Raw genomic sequence first — 14,713 nt, 5'->3', positions numbered from 1 at the left:
GTCACCTAGAACCTTCACAGCAGCGACAGCTTTATGAGGAGCATCAGCACTGCTCTGCCTGAGCAGAACCATCACCGCCATAGGTTGTCAAATAACCCGGATTTAACCCACACAGGTAAGTCCAATGGGGTGCAGGCATGTCCTCTATGCTTACAGCTTCCCGTGGGTGTTGGTTTGATACCGTTTGGGGACAGCCAAGGAGGCATCTGCAGGCAACAAAGGTAGGTGTGTGCTTGTGTGTGTGTTTCCTATGCAGATCCTAAGCCCAGTGTCACATGCAAGTAGGAGGAGTAAGAAGGGTTCCTGGCAAATCCGGGTTATGGATTGCATTTAAAAAGGCCCCGTGGGAGTGCAATGGGCCCCTGTCTTGCTGCTTAGCAATAATGGTATGGGTTTAGGTTCTGCTGTGTGTACTGGTGGTTGACTGCCCCCCAGCCCAGAGTGTGCATGGAAAATTGTCTGGCAGCCTCCCTGACAGCAAGCAGTGATAGTGCCCATGAAGGGGACCTTGTTGGGCCCGCCCCTTTCACGGTTATCGCTTCTCGGCCTTTTGGCTAAGATCAAGTGTAGTATCTGTTCTTATCAGTTTAATATCTGATACGTCCCCTATCTGGGGACCATATATTAAATGGATTTTTGAGAACGGGGGCCGATTTCGAAGCTTGCTTCCGTCGCCCTATGCATTGACCCGATATGGCAGTATCTTCGGGTACAGTGCACCACCCCCTTACAGGGTTAAAAAGAAAGATTCCTACTTTCATTGCTACCTGCTTGCTGGCTAGCCAGCTAGCCAGCCCTGTGGGCCTTGCTGCTGCAGCCAAAAAACAAAAGGTGGTGCTGCTGCTGCTGCTTCTGCTGCTTCTGCTTGTGTCTGGCCGCTGTTGGAGCGTCCAGGCACAGGACTTCTGCTGCTGCTGACTAAATGGCCTCCTTAATTGGATCATTTGAGTAGCCAGCACACCTGTGCAGGTAGGGCATGACATGATAGGCAGCTGCCTTGATAGCGGGTGGGTGCTGAATGTTCCTAATTGACAAAATAAGATTAATGCTTATGAAGAAATATAAAATCTCATCCCTTCCCCAATATCGCGCCACACCCCTACCCCTTAATTCCCTGGTTGAACTTGATGGACATATGTCTTTTTTCGACCGTACTAACTATGTAACTATGTAACATAACATGGGGGGGGGGTCTCCTGGCTGTTCACACAGGTGTGTCATTGCTGTACATTGACCATGCATTGCTTCTGTGGTATTGCAAAGGCAAAGACAAATGCTTCCAGCCATCCATTGCACTAATGGATTGGTCATCAGCTGGCTGTCTATGTCCCGCATCAATATAGACCAAAGTACAGAGGGTTAGGCTATGCTATTGTGCACCTACCTGATGCATCAGAAGGTGCGAGGCCCTTGCTAAATTCTGTGCACAGACTTTGAGATCTATACTTTAGACTGTATCTAAACCTGCTCCAACATGGACTGACATTCTGGCCTACTTTCAGCCGATGCGACTTGTCTGTCGCTGAACAGTCGCTTTTTATGTATTCAGCACCTATGTATAATGTTGTAAAAATGCTCTAGAAGCTAAAGTCGCAGAAATGTCACACATATTTGGCCTGCAACTTTCTGTGCGACAAATTCAGACAGGAAAAATCAGTATAAATCCTTAGAAAATTATCCCCCAGTGTCTCCATCTGCTGGCGGTATTGAATAAGCATTGCTGCACTGATGGGGTATGCATTAGACGAAAAAAAAGAAGAAAAAGAAGAATAATACGCCCAGAAAAGAGGCGAAAAGGAGAAAAACGTAAAAAAACGTGAAAAAAAAGTAAGAGGAAGAGAAGGGAAAAAAAGGTGGAAATGGGTTTAAAAGTGATTTCGGCGGAGAAATATATATATATATATATATATATATATATATATATATATATATATATATATATACGCGCACACACACACATATATATAAACGTATTCTCCGTTGAGATATTGCAGCCGCTGCTGTGTCCAGGCCCAGGAGCCTTAGCACTGTGCTGTGATGTCACTCAATACCACTGACATCACTAGGTGTAAACAACATCTCTCCTTTGCTGTGTATGTGACTATGGAGCTGTTTGGTGATGTCGTCTATTATGGCCTTCATAGAAGCAACAGGAGATTGTTGCATCCATCTAGAACCCTCAGAACTACAGTGCTATGATGTCACTGACTTCCACAGGCCTTGCAGAGTGTAAACAACAACAACCCAGCTTTGTTGTGTATGTAACCATAGGGATTTGTGATGTCACCTAGAACCTTCACAGCAGCGACAGCTTTATGAGGAGCATCAGCACTGCTCTGCCTGAGCAGAACCATCACCGCCATAGGTTGTCAAATAACCCGGATTTAACCCACACAGGTAAGTCCAATGGGGTGCAGGCATGTCCTCTATGCTTACAGCTTCCCGTGGGTGTTGGTTTGATACCGTTTGGGGACAGCCAAGGAGGCATCTGCAGGCAACAAAGGTAGGTGTGTGCTTGTGTGTGTGTTTCCTATGCAGATCCTAAGCCCAGTGTCACATGCAAGTAGGAGGAGTAAGAAGGGTTCCTGGCAAATCCGGGTTATGGATTGCATTTAAAAAGGCCCCGTGGGAGTGCAATGGGCCCCTGTCTTGCTGCTTAGCAATAATGGTATGGGTTTAGGTTCTGCTGTGTGTACTGGTGGTTGACTGCCCCCCAGCCCAGAGTGTGCATGGAAAATTGTCTGGCAGCCTCCCTGACAGCAAGCAGTGATAGTGCCCATGAAGGGGACCTTGTTGGGCCCGCCCCTTTCACGGTTATCGCTTCTCGGCCTTTTGGCTAAGATCAAGTGTAGTATCTGTTCTTATCAGTTTAATATCTGATACGTCCCCTATCTGGGGACCATATATTAAATGGATTTTTGAGAACGGGGGCCGATTTCGAAGCTTGCTTCCGTCGCCCTATGCATTGACCCGATATGGCAGTATCTTCGGGTACAGTGCACCACCCCCTTACAGGGTTAAAAAGAAAGATTCCTACTTTCATTGCTACCTGCTTGCTGGCTAGCCAGCTAGCCAGCCCTGTGGGCCTTGCTGCTGCAGCCAAAAAACAAAAGGTGGTGCTGCTGCTGCTGCTTCTGCTGCTTCTGCTTGTGTCTGGCCGCTGTTGGAGCGTCCAGGCACAGGACTTCTGCTGCTGCTGACTAAATGGCCTCCTTAATTGGATCATTTGAGTAGCCAGCACACCTGTGCAGGTAGGGCATGACATGATAGGCAGCTGCCTTGATAGCGGGTGGGTGCTGAATGTTCCTAATTGACAAAATAAGATTAATGCTTATGAAGAAATATAAAATCTCATCCCTTCCCCAATATCGCGCCACACCCCTACCCCTTAATTCCCTGGTTGAACTTGATGGACATATGTCTTTTTTCGACCGTACTAACTATGTAACTATGTAACATAACATGGGGGGGGGGGGTCTCCTGGCTGTTCACACAGGTGTGTCATTGCTGTACATTGACCATGCATTGCTTCTGTGGTATTGCAAAGGCAAAGACAAATGCTTCCAGCCATCCATTGCACTAATGGATTGGTCATCAGCTGGCTGTCTATGTCCCGCATCAATATAGACCAAAGTACAGAGGGTTAGGCTATGCTATTGTGCACCTACCTGATGCATCAGAAGGTGCGAGGCCCTTGCTAAATTCTGTGCACAGACTTTGAGATCTATACTTTAGACTGTATCTAAACCTGCTCCAACATGGACTGACATTCTGGCCTACTTTCAGCCGATGCGACTTGTCTGTCGCTGAACAGTCGCTTTTTATGTATTCAGCACCTATGTATAATGTTGTAAAAATGCTCTAGAAGCTAAAGTCGCAGAAATGTCACACATATTTGGCCTGCAACTTTCTGTGCGACAAATTCAGACAGGAAAAATCAGTATAAATCCTTAGAAAATTATCCCCCAGTGTCTCCATCTGCTGGCGGTATTGAATAAGCATTGCTGCACTGATGGGGTATGCATTAGACGAAAAAAAAGAAGAAAAAGAAGAATAATACGCCCAGAAAAGAGGCGAAAAGGAGAAAAACGTAAAAAAACGTGAAAAAAAAGTAAGAGGAAGAGAAGGGAAAAAAAGGTGGAAATGGGTTTAAAAGTGATTTCGGCGGAGAAATATATATATATATATATATATATATATATATATATATATATATACGCGCACACACACACATATATATAAACGTATTCTCCGTTGAGATATTGCAGCCGCTGCTGTGTCCAGGCCCAGGAGCCTTAGCACTGTGCTGTGATGTCACTCAATACCACTGACATCACTAGGTGTAAACAACATCTCTCCTTTGCTGTGTATGTGACTATGGAGCTGTTTGGTGATGTCGTCTATTATGGCCTTCATAGAAGCAACAGGAGATTGTTGCATCCATCTAGAACCCTCAGAACTACAGTGCTATGATGTCACTGACTTCCACAGGCCTTGCAGAGTGTAAACAACAACAACCCAGCTTTGTTGTGTATGTAACCATAGGGATTTGTGATGTCACCTAGAACCTTCACAGCAGCGACAGCTTTATGAGGAGCATCAGCACTGCTCTGCCTGAGCAGAACCATCACCGCCATAGGTTGTCAAATAACCCGGATTTAACCCACACAGGTAAGTCCAATGGGGTGCAGGCATGTCCTCTATGCTTACAGCTTCCCGTGGGTGTTGGTTTGATACCGTTTGGGGACAGCCAAGGAGGCATCTGCAGGCAACAAAGGTAGGTGTGTGCTTGTGTGTGTGTTTCCTATGCAGATCCTAAGCCCAGTGTCACATGCAAGTAGGAGGAGTAAGAAGGGTTCCTGGCAAATCCGGGTTATGGATTGCATTTAAAAAGGCCCCGTGGGAGTGCAATGGGCCCCTGTCTTGCTGCTTAGCAATAATGGTATGGGTTTAGGTTCTGCTGTGTGTACTGGTGGTTGACTGCCCCCCAGCCCAGAGTGTGCATGGAAAATTGTCTGGCAGCCTCCCTGACAGCAAGCAGTGATAGTGCCCATGAAGGGGACCTTGTTGGGCCCGCCCCTTTCACGGTTATCGCTTCTCGGCCTTTTGGCTAAGATCAAGTGTAGTATCTGTTCTTATCAGTTTAATATCTGATACGTCCCCTATCTGGGGACCATATATTAAATGGATTTTTGAGAACGGGGGCCGATTTCGAAGCTTGCTTCCGTCGCCCTATGCATTGACCCGATATGGCAGTATCTTCGGGTACAGTGCACCACCCCCTTACAGGGTTAAAAAGAAAGATTCCTACTTTCATTGCTACCTGCTTGCTGGCTAGCCAGCTAGCCAGCCCTGTGGGCCTTGCTGCTGCAGCCAAAAAACAAAAGGTGGTGCTGCTGCTGCTGCTTCTGCTGCTTCTGCTTGTGTCTGGCCGCTGTTGGAGCGTCCAGGCACAGGACTTCTGCTGCTGCTGACTAAATGGCCTCCTTAATTGGATCATTTGAGTAGCCAGCACACCTGTGCAGGTAGGGCATGACATGATAGGCAGCTGCCTTGATAGCGGGTGGGTGCTGAATGTTCCTAATTGACAAAATAAGATTAATGCTTATGAAGAAATATAAAATCTCATCCCTTCCCCAATATCGCGCCACACCCCTACCCCTTAATTCCCTGGTTGAACTTGATGGACATATGTCTTTTTTCGACCGTACTAACTATGTAACTATGTAACATAACATGGGGGGGGGGGGTCTCCTGGCTGTTCACACAGGTGTGTCATTGCTGTACATTGACCATGCATTGCTTCTGTGGTATTGCAAAGGCAAAGACAAATGCTTCCAGCCATCCATTGCACTAATGGATTGGTCATCAGCTGGCTGTCTATGTCCCGCATCAATATAGACCAAAGTACAGAGGGTTAGGCTATGCTATTGTGCACCTACCTGATGCATCAGAAGGTGCGAGGCCCTTGCTAAATTCTGTGCACAGACTTTGAGATCTATACTTTAGACTGTATCTAAACCTGCTCCAACATGGACTGACATTCTGGCCTACTTTCAGCCGATGCGACTTGTCTGTCGCTGAACAGTCGCTTTTTATGTATTCAGCACCTATGTATAATGTTGTAAAAATGCTCTAGAAGCTAAAGTCGCAGAAATGTCACACATATTTGGCCTGCAACTTTCTGTGCGACAAATTCAGACAGGAAAAATCAGTATAAATCCTTAGAAAATTATCCCCCAGTGTCTCCATCTGCTGGCGGTATTGAATAAGCATTGCTGCACTGATGGGGTATGCATTAGACGAAAAAAAAGAAGAAAAAGAAGAATAATACGCCCAGAAAAGAGGCGAAAAGGAGAAAAACGTAAAAAAACGTGAAAAAAAAGTAAGAGGAAGAGAAGGGAAAAAAAGGTGGAAATGGGTTTAAAAGTGATTTTGGCGGAGAAATATATATATATATATATATATATATATATATATATATATATATATACGCGCACACACACACATATATATAAACGTATTCTCCGTTGAGATATTGCAGCCGCTGCTGTGTCCAGGCCCAGGAGCCTTAGCACTGTGCTGTGATGTCACTCAATACCACTGACATCACTAGGTGTAAACAACATCTCTCCTTTGCTGTGTATGTGACTATGGAGCTGTTTGGTGATGTCGTCTATTATGGCCTTCATAGAAGCAACAGGAGATTGTTGCATCCATCTAGAACCCTCAGAACTACAGTGCTATGATGTCACTGACTTCCACAGGCCTTGCAGAGTGTAAACAACAACAACCCAGCTTTGTTGTGTATGTAACCATAGGGATTTGTGATGTCACCTAGAACCTTCACAGCAGCGACAGCTTTATGAGGAGCATCAGCACTGCTCTGCCTGAGCAGAACCATCACCGCCATAGGTTGTCAAATAACCCGGATTTAACCCACACAGGTAAGTCCAATGGGGTGCAGGCATGTCCTCTATGCTTACAGCTTCCCGTGGGTGTTGGTTTGATACCGTTTGGGGACAGCCAAGGAGGCATCTGCAGGCAACAAAGGTAGGTGTGTGCTTGTGTGTGTGTTTCCTATGCAGATCCTAAGCCCAGTGTCACATGCAAGTAGGAGGAGTAAGAAGGGTTCCTGGCAAATCCGGGTTATGGATTGCATTTAAAAAGGCCCCGTGGGAGTGCAATGGGCCCCTGTCTTGCTGCTTAGCAATAATGGTATGGGTTTAGGTTCTGCTGTGTGTACTGGTGGTTGACTGCCCCCCAGCCCAGAGTGTGCATGGAAAATTGTCTGGCAGCCTCCCTGACAGCAAGCAGTGATAGTGCCCATGAAGGGGACCTTGTTGGGCCCGCCCCTTTCACGGTTATCGCTTCTCGGCCTTTTGGCTAAGATCAAGTGTAGTATCTGTTCTTATCAGTTTAATATCTGATACGTCCCCTATCTGGGGACCATATATTAAATGGATTTTTGAGAACGGGGGCCGATTTCGAAGCTTGCTTCCGTCGCCCTATGCATTGACCCGATATGGCAGTATCTTCGGGTACAGTGCACCACCCCCTTACAGGGTTAAAAAGAAAGATTCCTACTTTCATTGCTACCTGCTTGCTGGCTAGCCAGCTAGCCAGCCCTGTGGGCCTTGCTGCTGCAGCCAAAAAACAAAAGGTGGTGCTGCTGCTGCTGCTTCTGCTGCTTCTGCTTGTGTCTGGCCGCTGTTGGAGCGTCCAGGCACAGGACTTCTGCTGCTGCTGACTAAATGGCCTCCTTAATTGGATCATTTGAGTAGCCAGCACACCTGTGCAGGTAGGGCATGACATGATAGGCAGCTGCCTTGATAGCGGGTGGGTGCTGAATGTTCCTAATTGACAAAATAAGATTAATGCTTATGAAGAAATATAAAATCTCATCCCTTCCCCAATATCGCGCCACACCCCTACCCCTTAATTCCCTGGTTGAACTTGATGGACATATGTCTTTTTTCGACCGTACTAACTATGTAACTATGTAACATAACATGGGGGGGGGGGTCTCCTGGCTGTTCACACAGGTGTGTCATTGCTGTACATTGACCATGCATTGCTTCTGTGGTATTGCAAAGGCAAAGACAAATGCTTCCAGCCATCCATTGCACTAATGGATTGGTCATCAGCTGGCTGTCTATGTCCCGCATCAATATAGACCAAAGTACAGAGGGTTAGGCTATGCTATTGTGCACCTACCTGATGCATCAGAAGGTGCGAGGCCCTTGCTAAATTCTGTGCACAGACTTTGAGATCTATACTTTAGACTGTATCTAAACCTGCTCCAACATGGACTGACATTCTGGCCTACTTTCAGCCGATGCGACTTGTCTGTCGCTGAACAGTCGCTTTTTATGTATTCAGCACCTATGTATAATGTTGTAAAAATGCTCTAGAAGCTAAAGTCGCAGAAATGTCACACATATTTGGCCTGCAACTTTCTGTGCGACAAATTCAGACAGGAAAAATCAGTATAAATCCTTAGAAAATTATCCCCCAGTGTCTCCATCTGCTGGCGGTATTGAATAAGCATTGCTGCACTGATGGGGTATGCATTAGACGAAAAAAAAGAAGAAAAAGAAGAATAATACGCCCAGAAAAGAGGCGAAAAGGAGAAAAACGTAAAAAAACGTGAAAAAAAAGTAAGAGGAAGAGAAGGGAAAAAAAGGTGGAAATGGGTTTAAAAGTGATTTCGGCGGAGAAATATATATATATATATATATATATATATATATATATATATATATACGCGCACACACACACATATATATATAAACGTATTCTCCGTTGAGATATTGCAGCCGCTGCTGTGTCCAGGCCCAGGAGCCTTAGCACTGTGCTGTGATGTCACTCAATACCACTGACATCACTAGGTGTAAACAACATCTCTCCTTTGCTGTGTATGTGACTATGGAGCTGTTTGGTGATGTCGTCTATTATGGCCTTCATAGAAGCAACAGGAGATTGTTGCATCCATCTAGAACCCTCAGAACTACAGTGCTATGATGTCACTGACTTCCACAGGCCTTGCAGAGTGTAAACAACAACAACCCAGCTTTGTTGTGTATGTAACCATAGGGATTTGTGATGTCACCTAGAACCTTCACAGCAGCGACAGCTTTATGAGGAGCATCAGCACTGCTCTGCCTGAGCAGAACCATCACCGCCATAGGTTGTCAAATAACCCGGATTTAACCCACACAGGTAAGTCCAATGGGGTGCAGGCATGTCCTCTATGCTTACAGCTTCCCGTGGGTGTTGGTTTGATACCGTTTGGGGACAGCCAAGGAGGCATCTGCAGGCAACAAAGGTAGGTGTGTGCTTGTGTGTGTGTTTCCTATGCAGATCCTAAGCCCAGTGTCACATGCAAGTAGGAGGAGTAAGAAGGGTTCCTGGCAAATCCGGGTTATGGATTGCATTTAAAAAGGCCCCGTGGGAGTGCAATGGGCCCCTGTCTTGCTGCTTAGCAATAATGGTATGGGTTTAGGTTCTGCTGTGTGTACTGGTGGTTGACTGCCCCCCAGCCCAGAGTGTGCATGGAAAATTGTCTGGCAGCCTCCCTGACAGCAAGCAGTGATAGTGCCCATGAAGGGGACCTTGTTGGGCCCGCCCCTTTCACGGTTATCGCTTCTCGGCCTTTTGGCTAAGATCAAGTGTAGTATCTGTTCTTATCAGTTTAATATCTGATACGTCCCCTATCTGGGGACCATATATTAAATGGATTTTTGAGAACGGGGGCCGATTTCGAAGCTTGCTTCCGTCGCCCTATGCATTGACCCGATATGGCAGTATCTTCGGGTACAGTGCACCACCCCCTTACAGGGTTAAAAAGAAAGATTCCTACTTTCATTGCTACCTGCTTGCTGGCTAGCCAGCTAGCCAGCCCTGTGGGCCTTGCTGCTGCAGCCAAAAAACAAAAGGTGGTGCTGCTGCTGCTGCTTCTGCTGCTTCTGCTTGTGTCTGGCCGCTGTTGGAGCGTCCAGGCACAGGACTTCTGCTGCTGCTGACTAAATGGCCTCCTTAATTGGATCATTTGAGTAGCCAGCACACCTGTGCAGGTAGGGCATGACATGATAGGCAGCTGCCTTGATAGCGGGTGGGTGCTGAATGTTCCTAATTGACAAAATAAGATTAATGCTTATGAAGAAATATAAAATCTCATCCCTTCCCCAATATCGCGCCACACCCCTACCCCTTAATTCCCTGGTTGAACTTGATGGACATATGTCTTTTTTCGACCGTACTAACTATGTAACTATGTAACATAACATGGGGGGGGGGGGTCTCCTGGCTGTTCACACAGGTGTGTCATTGCTGTACATTGACCATGCATTGCTTCTGTGGTATTGCAAAGGCAAAGACAAATGCTTCCAGCCATCCATTGCACTAATGGATTGGTCATCAGCTGGCTGTCTATGTCCCGCATCAATATAGACCAAAGTACAGAGGGTTAGGCTATGCTATTGTGCACCTACCTGATGCATCAGAAGGTGCGAGGCCCTTGCTAAATTCTGTGCACAGACTTTGAGATCTATACTTTAGACTGTATCTAAACCTGCTCCAACATGGACTGACATTCTGGCCTACTTTCAGCCGATGCGACTTGTCTGTCGCTGAACAGTCGCTTTTTATGTATTCAGCACCTATGTATAATGTTGTAAAAATGCTCTAGAAGCTAAAGTCGCAGAAATGTCACACATATTTGGCCTGCAACTTTCTGTGCGACAAATTCAGACAGGAAAAATCAGTATAAATCCTTAGAAAATTATCCCCCAGTGTCTCCATCTGCTGGCGGTATTGAATAAGCATTGCTGCACTGATGGGGTATGCATTAGACGAAAAAAAAGAAGAAAAAGAAGAATAATACGCCCAGAAAAGAGGCGAAAAGGAGAAAAACGTAAAAAAACGTGAAAAAAAAGTAAGAGGAAGAGAAGGGAAAAAAAGGTGGAAATGGGTTTAAAAGTGATTTCGGCGGAGAAATATATATATATATATATATATATATATATATATATATATATACGCGCACACACACACATATATATAAACGTATTCTCCGTTGAGATATTGCAGCCGCTGCTGTGTCCAGGCCCAGGAGCCTTAGCACTGTGCTGTGATGTCACTCAATACCACTGACATCACTAGGTGTAAACAACATCTCTCCTTTGCTGTGTATGTGACTATGGAGCTGTTTGGTGATGTCGTCTATTATGGCCTTCATAGAAGCAACAGGAGATTGTTGCATCCATCTAGAACCCTCAGAACTACAGTGCTATGATGTCACTGACTTCCACAGGCCTTGCAGAGTGTAAACAACAACAACCCAGCTTTGTTGTGTATGTAACCATAGGGATTTGTGATGTCACCTAGAACCTTCACAGCAGCGACAGCTTTATGAGGAGCATCAGCACTGCTCTGCCTGAGCAGAACCATCACCGCCATAGGTTGTCAAATAACCCGGATTTAACCCACACAGGTAAGTCCAATGGGGTGCAGGCATGTCCTCTATGCTTACAGCTTCCCGTGGGTGTTGGTTTGATACCGTTTGGGGACAGCCAAGGAGGCATCTGCAGGCAACAAAGGTAGGTGTGTGCTTGTGTGTGTGTTTCCTATGCAGATCCTAAGCCCAGTGTCACATGCAAGTAGGAGGAGTAAGAAGGGTTCCTGGCAAATCCGGGTTATGGATTGCATTTAAAAAGGCCCCGTGGGAGTGCAATGGGCCCCTGTCTTGCTGCTTAGCAATAATGGTATGGGTTTAGGTTCTGCTGTGTGTACTGGTGGTTGACTGCCCCCCAGCCCAGAGTGTGCATGGAAAATTGTCTGGCAGCCTCCCTGACAGCAAGCAGTGATAGTGCCCATGAAGGGGACCTTGTTGGGCCCGCCCCTTTCACGGTTATCGCTTCTCGGCCTTTTGGCTAAGATCAAGTGTAGTATCTGTTCTTATCAGTTTTCATGCTGGTGGGGATGGGTGCTGCATGGAGGATGCAGGTGTACCAGGGCTTTCCGGGGCTGGTTCTGAGGAATCAGCTCGACGGCTGCCCCGATGTGACCTGTTCCCTCCGGGTCTCGCCATGAGGCTGAGAGGGTCTAGAGCCGAGGTACTTTTGTGCCTCGGGGAGTGGTGACCCCGAGGTGCCGAAACTCACTGGGAGAATAGGCTCACTGAGTTGAAGCACGGGCACCATAATCTCTTCACCTTGTGGCACTCACCTCTTGATTCCCGGCCTTCTGGCTAGGATCAGAGAAATTTTTATAGATCCGGCCGGATGTCCGGGCAGTATATCTGCACACATTCACTTATTTATTTATTTTTTGTCTCACTGTGTCACTTTTTGCGTGTTGTGTGTTCACAGGATTTGTCAGGATGCGGTAGCCCTTCTGGGTGTCCCTCCTGGCGGTCTAGGGGAGGTGTGTGTGGCCATTAGGTTCCGCACCTCCCTGCAAACACCCCGGGTACTCCTGCTTCGCAGGGTACCTACCGTAATCGGCTCTGCGGGCAGATACCTTGGCTAACGCCAAGGGGGATGCCGGGAGCATTTGTGGTCTCCTAGTAGCTTCGGCGAAAAGGGACATCGAACCTGGAACCTCGCAGGTACCTTTTGGTCCGGAGGCGAAGGGTAAGGTTTGTTGGGGGGCCTCTCTCCTATCGGAGAAGGGCTTGCGATAGACCGCATCCTTTGTGCACGTTTTTTTAGTGTAACACGTTTGCACTTTTTCTTGCACTTTGGGTGAATCGAAAGCACGTTCCTCGGCTTTAGATAAAATAAAAAAAAAAAAAAAAAAAAAAAATCTGTTCTTATCAGTTTAATATCTGATACGTCCCCTATCTGGGGACCATATATTAAATGGATTTTTGAGAACGGGGGCCGATTTCGAAGCTTGCTTCCGTCGCCCTATGCATTGACCCGATATGGCAGTATCTTCGGGTACAGTGCACCACCCCCTTACAGGGTTAAAAAGAAAGATTCCTACTTTCATTGCTACCTGCTTGCTGGCTAGCCAGCTAGCCAGCCCTGTGGGCCTTGCTGCTGCAGCCAAAAAACAAAAGGTGGTGCTGCTGCTGCTGCTTCTGCTGCTTCTGCTTGTGTCTGGCCGCTGTTGGAGCGTCCAGGCACAGGACTTCTGCTGCTGCTGACTAAATGGCCTCCTTAATTGGATCATTTGAGTAGCCAGCACACCTGTGCAGGTAGGGCATGACATGATAGGCAGCTGCCTTGATAGCGGGTGGGTGCTGAATGTTCCTAATTGACAAAATAAGATTAATGCTTATGAAGAAATATAAAATCTCATCCCTTCCCCAATATCGCGCCACACCCCTACCCCTTAATTCCCTGGTTGAACTTGATGGACATATGTCTTTTTTCGACCGTACTAACTATGTAACTATGTAACATAACATGGGGGGGGGGGGGTCTCCTGGCTGTTCACACAGGTGTGTCATTGCTGTACATTGACCATGCATTGCTTCTGTGGTATTGCAAAGGCAAAGACAAATGCTTCCAGCCATCCATTGCACTAATGGATTGGTCATCAGCTGGCTGTCTATGTCCCGCATCAATATAGACCAAAGTACAGAGGGTTAGGCTATGCTATTGTGCACCTACCTGATGCATCAGAAGGTGCGAGGCCCTTGCTAAATTCTGTGCACAGACTTTGAGATCTATACTTTAGACTGTATCTAAACCTGCTCCAACATGGACTGACATTCTGGCCTACTTTCAGCCGATGCGACTTGTCTGTCGCTGAACAGTCGCTTTTTATGTATTCAGCACCTATGTATAATGTTGTAAAAATGCTCTAGAAGCTAAAGTCGCAGAAATGTCACACATATTTGGCCTGCAACTTTCTGTGCGACAAATTCAGACAGGAAAAATCAGTATAAATCCTTAGAAAATTATCCCCCAGTGTCTCCATCTGCTGGCGGTATTGAATAAGCATTGCTGCACTGATGGGGTATGCATTAGACGAAAAAAAAGAAGAAAAAGAAGAATAATACGCCCAGAAAAGAGGCGAAAAGGAGAAAAACGTAAAAAAACGTGAAAAAAAAGTAAGAGGAAGAGAAGGGAAAAAAAGGTGGAAATGGGTTTAAAAGTGATTTCGGCGGAGAAATATATATATATATATATATATATATATATATATATATATATACGCGCACACACACACATATATATAAACGTATTCTCCGTTGAGATATTGCAGCCGCTGCTGTGTCCAGGCCCAGGAGCCTTAGCACTGTGCTGTGATGTCACTCAATACCACTGACATCACTAGGTGTAAACAACATCTCTCCTTTGCTGTGTATGTGACTATGGAGCTGTTTGGTGATGTCGTCTATTATGGCCTTCATAGAAGCAACAGGAGATTGTTGCATCCATCTAGAACCCTCAGAACTACAGTGCTATGATGTCACTGACTTCCACAGGCCTTGCAGAGTGTAAACAACAACAACCCAGCTTTGTTGTGTATGTAACCATAGGGATTTGTGATGTCACCTAGAACCTTCACAGCAGCGACAGCTTTATGAGGAGCATCAGCACTGCTCTGCCTGAGCAGAACCATCACCGCCATAGGTTGTCAAATAACCCGGATTTAACCCACACAGGTAAGTCCAATGGGGTGCAGGCATGTCCTCTATGCTTACAGCTTCCCGTGGGTGTTGGTTTGATACCGTTTGGGGACAGCCAAGGAGGCA

At 46.4% G+C, this 14,713-nt stretch overlaps 6 non-coding genes and 1 pseudogene across 6 annotated transcripts; all 7 read left to right on the top strand.

The window, feature by feature from the left end:
• Window positions 1-534: 534 nt before the first annotated feature.
• On the top strand, window positions 535-725 carry LOC130324882 (U2 spliceosomal RNA). Its single transcript, XR_008869795.1, has one exon. It is a non-coding gene; the product is annotated as a U2 spliceosomal RNA (small nuclear RNA).
• A 2,091-nt stretch (window positions 726-2,816) lies between these two features.
• On the top strand, window positions 2,817-3,007 carry LOC130324881 (U2 spliceosomal RNA). The gene has a single exon (XR_008869794.1). It is a non-coding gene; the product is annotated as a U2 spliceosomal RNA (small nuclear RNA).
• A 2,083-nt stretch (window positions 3,008-5,090) lies between these two features.
• On the top strand, window positions 5,091-5,281 carry LOC130324880 (U2 spliceosomal RNA). The gene has a single exon (XR_008869793.1). It is a non-coding gene; the product is annotated as a U2 spliceosomal RNA (small nuclear RNA).
• Window positions 5,282-7,366: 2,085 nt separating this feature from the next.
• On the top strand, window positions 7,367-7,557 carry LOC130324879 (U2 spliceosomal RNA). The gene has a single exon (XR_008869792.1). It is a non-coding gene; the product is annotated as a U2 spliceosomal RNA (small nuclear RNA).
• A 2,084-nt stretch (window positions 7,558-9,641) lies between these two features.
• On the top strand, window positions 9,642-9,832 carry LOC130324867 (U2 spliceosomal RNA). Its single transcript, XR_008869782.1, has one exon. It is a non-coding gene; the product is annotated as a U2 spliceosomal RNA (small nuclear RNA).
• A 2,081-nt stretch (window positions 9,833-11,913) lies between these two features.
• On the top strand, window positions 11,914-12,073 carry LOC130324878 (U2 spliceosomal RNA; annotated as a pseudogene).
• A 692-nt stretch (window positions 12,074-12,765) lies between these two features.
• On the top strand, window positions 12,766-12,960 carry LOC130324877 (U2 spliceosomal RNA). Its single transcript, XR_008869791.1, has one exon. It is a non-coding gene; the product is annotated as a U2 spliceosomal RNA (small nuclear RNA).
• The last annotated feature ends 1,753 nt before the right edge of the window (window positions 12,961-14,713 follow it).

This window comes from Hyla sarda, unplaced genomic scaffold, assembly GCF_029499605.1.
Source record: "Hyla sarda isolate aHylSar1 unplaced genomic scaffold, aHylSar1.hap1 scaffold_2676, whole genome shotgun sequence".
Taxonomy (NCBI): Eukaryota; Metazoa; Chordata; class Amphibia; order Anura; family Hylidae; genus Hyla; species Hyla sarda.
This window is presented reverse-complemented; position numbering and strand designations above follow the sequence as displayed.